The sequence below is a fragment of the Schistocerca serialis genome, unplaced genomic scaffold (assembly GCF_023864345.2).
Source record: "Schistocerca serialis cubense isolate TAMUIC-IGC-003099 unplaced genomic scaffold, iqSchSeri2.2 HiC_scaffold_1173, whole genome shotgun sequence".
Classification (NCBI taxonomy): Eukaryota; Metazoa; Arthropoda; class Insecta; order Orthoptera; family Acrididae; genus Schistocerca; species Schistocerca serialis.
In genome coordinates this window covers 465,001-470,000 of record NW_026047374.1, presented here as the reverse complement: position 1 = coordinate 470,000, position 5,000 = coordinate 465,001, and the positions used below count along the sequence as shown (strand labels likewise).

The 5,000-nt window shown below is 53.1% G+C and overlaps 1 non-coding gene across 1 annotated transcript in view; it reads right to left on the bottom strand.

Moving 5' to 3' along the window:
• The window catches only part of LOC126433729 (small subunit ribosomal RNA), a 1,910-nt gene extending 323 nt beyond the window's left edge, over positions 1-1,587 (bottom strand). The window contains exon 1 of the ribosomal RNA XR_007578708.1: positions 1-1,587. This exon is cut by the window's left edge and continues 323 nt beyond it. This is a non-coding gene — a ribosomal RNA (small subunit ribosomal RNA).
• Between the last annotated feature and the right edge of the window lie 3,413 nt (positions 1,588-5,000).

Below are 5,000 nucleotides of genomic sequence, written 5' to 3'. Positions count from 1 at the left end.
TCCTTCAGTGTAGCGCGCGTGCGGCCCAGAACATCTAAGGGCATCACAGACCTGTTATTGCTCAATCTCGTGCGGCTAGAAGCCGCCTGTCCCTCTAAGAAGAAAAGTAATCGCTGACAGCACGAAGGATGTCACGCGACTAGTTAGCAGGCTAGAGTCTCGTTCGTTATCGGAATTAACCAGACAAATCGCTCCACCAACTAAGAACGGCCATGCACCACCACCCACCGAATCAAGAAAGAGCTATCAATCTGTCAATCCTTCCGGTGTCCGGGCCTGGTGAGGTTTCCCGTGTTGAGTCAAATTAAGCCGCAGGCTCCACTCCTGGTGGTGCCCTTCCGTCAATTCCTTTAAGTTTCAGCTTTGCAACCATACTTCCCCCGGAACCCAAAAGCTTTGGTTTCCCGGAGGCTGCCCGCCGAGTCATCGGAGGAACTGCGGCGGATCGCTGGCTGGCATCGTTTATGGTTAGAACTAGGGCGGTATCTGATCGCCTTCGAACCTCTAACTTTCGTTCTTGATTAATGAAAACATACTTGGCAAATGCTTTCGCTTCTGTTCGTCTTGCGACGATCCAAGAATTTCACCTCTAACGTCGCAATACGAATGCCCCCGCCTGTCCCTATTAATCATTACCTCGGGTTCCGAAAACCAACAAAATAGAACCGAGGTCCTATTCCATTATTCCATGCACACAGTATTCAGGCGGGCTTGCCTGCTTTAAGCACTCTAATTTGTTCAAAGTAAACGTGCCGGCCCACCGAGACACTCACTCAAGAGCACCCTGGTAGGATTGCAACGGGGTCCGCCTCGGGACGCACGAGCACGCACGAGGCGCGTCGCACGCCTTCGACTCGCCCCACCGGCAGGACGTCCCACGATACATGCCAGTTAAACACCGACGGGCGGTGAACCAACAGCGTGGGACACAAATCCAACTACGAGCTTTTTAACCGCAACAACTTTAATATACGCTATTGGAGCTGGAATTACCGCGGCTGCTGGCACCAGACTTGCCCTCCAATAGATACTCGTTAAAGGATTTAAAGTGTACTCATTCCGATTACGGGGCCTCGGATGAGTCCCGTATCGTTATTTTTCGTCACTACCTCCCCGTGCCGGGAGTGGGTAATTTGCGCGCCTGCTGCCTTCCTTGGATGTGGTAGCCGTTTCTCAGGCTCCCTCTCCGGAATCGAACCCTGATTCCCCGTTACCCGTTACAACCATGGTAGGCGCAGAACCTACCATCGACAGTTGATAAGGCAGACATTTGAAAGATGCGTCGCCGGTACGAGGACCGTGCGATCAGCCCAAAGTTATTCAGAGTCACCAAGGCAAACGGACCGGACGAGCCGACCGATTGGTTTTGATCTAATAAAAGCGTCCCTTCCATCTCTGGTCGGGACTCTGTTTGCATGTATTAGCTCTAGAATTACCACAGTTATCCAAGTAACGTGGGTACGATCTAAGGAACCATAACTGATTTAATGAGCCATTCGCGGTTTCACCTTAATGCGGCTTGTACTGAGACATGCATGGCTTAATCTTTGAGACAAGCATATGACTACTGGCAGGATCAACCAGGGAGCTGCGTCAACTAGAGCTGAGCAGCCGGCCGCCCGGGAGTGTGTCCCGGGAGCCCGCGCGAACACGCAAGCGTCCGCTCAATTATTCTGCAAACAGGAGGAGGCTGAGCTCCCCTGCACAATACACCTCGAAACCCTCTCAGGTCCCGGCGGCGCGCAGCGCCGTCCTAAGTACTTGGTCGGGTTCGAGAGAGGCGCAATCGCCCGGAGTTTGGCGAGTAGACGCTTTAGGTGCGACCACCCGTGCTCCCAACTGAGCTTGCCGCTGCCGACAGAGGCCCGGGAGCGTGCTGTCGTGGCATTGCCGGCGGGAGACAACACGCGCCACCTACGGTGGCCGGCAGCTCCAACGCCAGCGCCACAGAAGGACAAAAGCCCCACTTGGGTGCCGAAGCGAACTCTCCCAGCACAGCGCACGCGCCAACACGTCCGCACAGCTGCGATACAATCCACCTGCGAGAACCGCAGAGGCGACCGAGCAGCAGACGGCGTCGCGGCGCCGAGCGCCGGGCGGCGGCGCATCCTCAGCGCACACAGTCCTCAATCGGACCAGCACACTGCAGATGTCCACCGCGCTTCGCACCGGGCCCGCGAGGACCTACTTTGGCCGCACGGCGCCGCGTGCAGGGTGCGCCGGCGCGCAGCTGCGCCGCCTGCCGCCTCCGTCGGCCGGCGCGCCTGCCACTGGCCGCCCCCACCAGCCGGCTGTAGCGCGTGCGCCCACGCACCGCGCGGCCAGCACGCCGGGAGGCCCCCCCTCACCGGCCGGGGACGGTCCCACCCAGCCACCGCCGCGTATCGCTTCACACCCACATGCCATTCACGTTCGTGGGCATGGTGGGTATCGCTGAAACAACCGGTTGGTAGCTCAACCGATCGTCGCCATCACTGATTCACCTCTAGCGAGAACAACCGCACCACAACGGTTTACCAGTTCTTCATTTGCGTAACGTCACCAGCAAACGTAGACGTCCATCGCCATTTGCAAATTCAACGATTGTTGCATGCCTGTGTCAGGTGTCACGACACACTATGTCTGCCCACATACACGCAACAACATGTGCACGCTTCGCGAACACGTGGAAGGTGGCCCCCGTACGTATGCGATGTCCATTGCGCGAACGACTGTCAACCGGCCTCTGTCGCATGTCGCAGATGTGGAACGCAGTGCACCATGCTATCACGGTGTGTGAGAAGAGACGACTACGTCTGACAACACGCGCCACTACATCAACAGACGGCTCATGGTGATCGCCATCCACGGCATACCATACTGCAATCCAGCTCTTATAGGGAGACGACACGTAGCTGAGTGCACAATATTTGGACCGTATGGTTCGCCGTTGTTGGCGCAGTCGTGGTACGGTCACACATGTACCACGATGTATCATTCAGTACATGAGGACCAATGTGCAGTACAGTGTGTGATTTGGACGTACAACATCAGCGGACAGTTGACACAAGCCGTACCACAACGTAGGCTGTGCTTCGCCATGCGAATGCCAATGAACAACTGCGAAGGGCATTGAGCATGTACGTCCTGCTGCCGTCCGCATTACAGTGTATAGCTGCAAGGTGTTTAACATGAAGCGATACTCTGGGGACCGGGCAGTGCGAGTAGCAAACTATATTGCGGGGGTTGCAGTTAGGCAACACTACACTAATTTAACGCGTCGTATGACAATTACAGAGCAGGTTAAGGCCCAACGTGTGTTGGGTTAAGGCGCAACGTGGGTTGGGTTAAGGCGCAACGTGGGTTAGGTTAAGGCGCAACGTGGGTTGGGTTAAGGCGCAACGTGGGTTAGGTTAAGGCGCAACGTGGGTTAGGTTAAGGCGCAATATAGGTTAGGTTAAGGCGCAATATAGGTTAGGTTAAGGCGCAATATAGGTTAGGTTAAGGCGCAATATAGGTTAGGTTAAGGCGCAATATAGGTTAGGTTAAGGCGCAATATAGGTTAGGTTAAGGCGCAATATAGGTTAGGTTAAGGCGCAATATAGGTTAGGTTAAGGTACAATATGGGTTAGGTTAAGGCGCAATATAGGTTAGGTTAAGGTACAATATGGGTTAGGTTAAGGTACAATGTGGGTTAGGTTAAGGTACAATGTGGGTTAGGTTAAGGCGCAATATAGGTTAGGTTAAGGTACAATATGGGTTAGGTTAAGGTACAATGTGGGTTAGGTTAAGGTACAATGTGGGTTAGGTTAAGGTACAATATGGGTTAGGTTAAGGCGCAATATAGGTTAGGTTAAGGTACAATATGGGTTAGGTTAAGGCGCAATATAGGTTAGGTTAAGGTACAATATGGGTTAGGTTAAGGTACAATGTGGGTTAGGTTAAGGTACAATGTGGGTTAGGTTAAGGCGCAATATAGGTTAGGTTAAGGTACAATATGGGTTAGGTTAAGGTACAATGTGGGTTAGGTTAAGGTACAATGTGGGTTAGGTTAAGGTACAATGTGGGTTAGGTTAAGGTACAATGTGGGTTGGGTTAAGGTACAATGTGGGTTAGGTTAAGGTACACATTGTTGTAAGGAAAGGTGTATTGGGGGGGGGGGGCGGCGGCGGCGGCGGCCGGTTTGTTGATTGTGATTATAGTAAGTGGATGCCTGCGGCATCATCTGATTTGCCACGTCAGGATGCACCTTTGGCTCATGACAGGCGGCGCTCTGATTCCATGCTTGTGGCAGACCTGTGTCTTTCATTCCTGCCATTGTTTGTGTGCTGTGACAGGAGGCAGTATTGTGATGTTGGGTGTACCCCTGTGTAGGACATGTGTGGGTGTTGGTGGCTTAGCTGAGCAATGGTGGTTGTCGGAAGGGTGGGGTATTCTGTTTTGTGAGTGGACCTCCCGGTCTGGTTATGATAGTGTGGATTGTCTAATGTGGCGGAGAGGATGCACTGGGTGTTGTTCCATGCTGGTGCTTACATATTGTCTTTGTGCCTGTTACAGGCAGAGAGTAGTGCGTGATAAGAGTGTCTGGCTGACGTGTGGTTGTGATTGTGAGCAGAGTCTTTCAGCATGTATACGGACAGTTGTATACATTATCTGTATTTTGATGGCTCTATCTATTACTAATCAGCGCCGTGTATACGTTTCATCCGGTTCCAGTCGAAACTGTTGTATCTCTGTACATTAGTGACACGGCGAGGCCGCCATGTAGTTACTCGTCTCGGCAGCTTCCACCGGTGTATGGCAAATGATTATAAGGAATCAGTCTAGTCGTCAATACCGATAGTGTGACGTCACATGTCTGGGGTGGGGGACGCTGCGCGCTTCCGGTGGGTCATGGCCTAGGAAGACTCTTCCCACGCAGGGGGGCTTGGACTGTCATTGACTCTTCCGAGTAATATACTTGCCGTACGTTTTTGCGACTGCGAGTGCAACGCTCACCGGTACCGAAATGGATGGAGCGC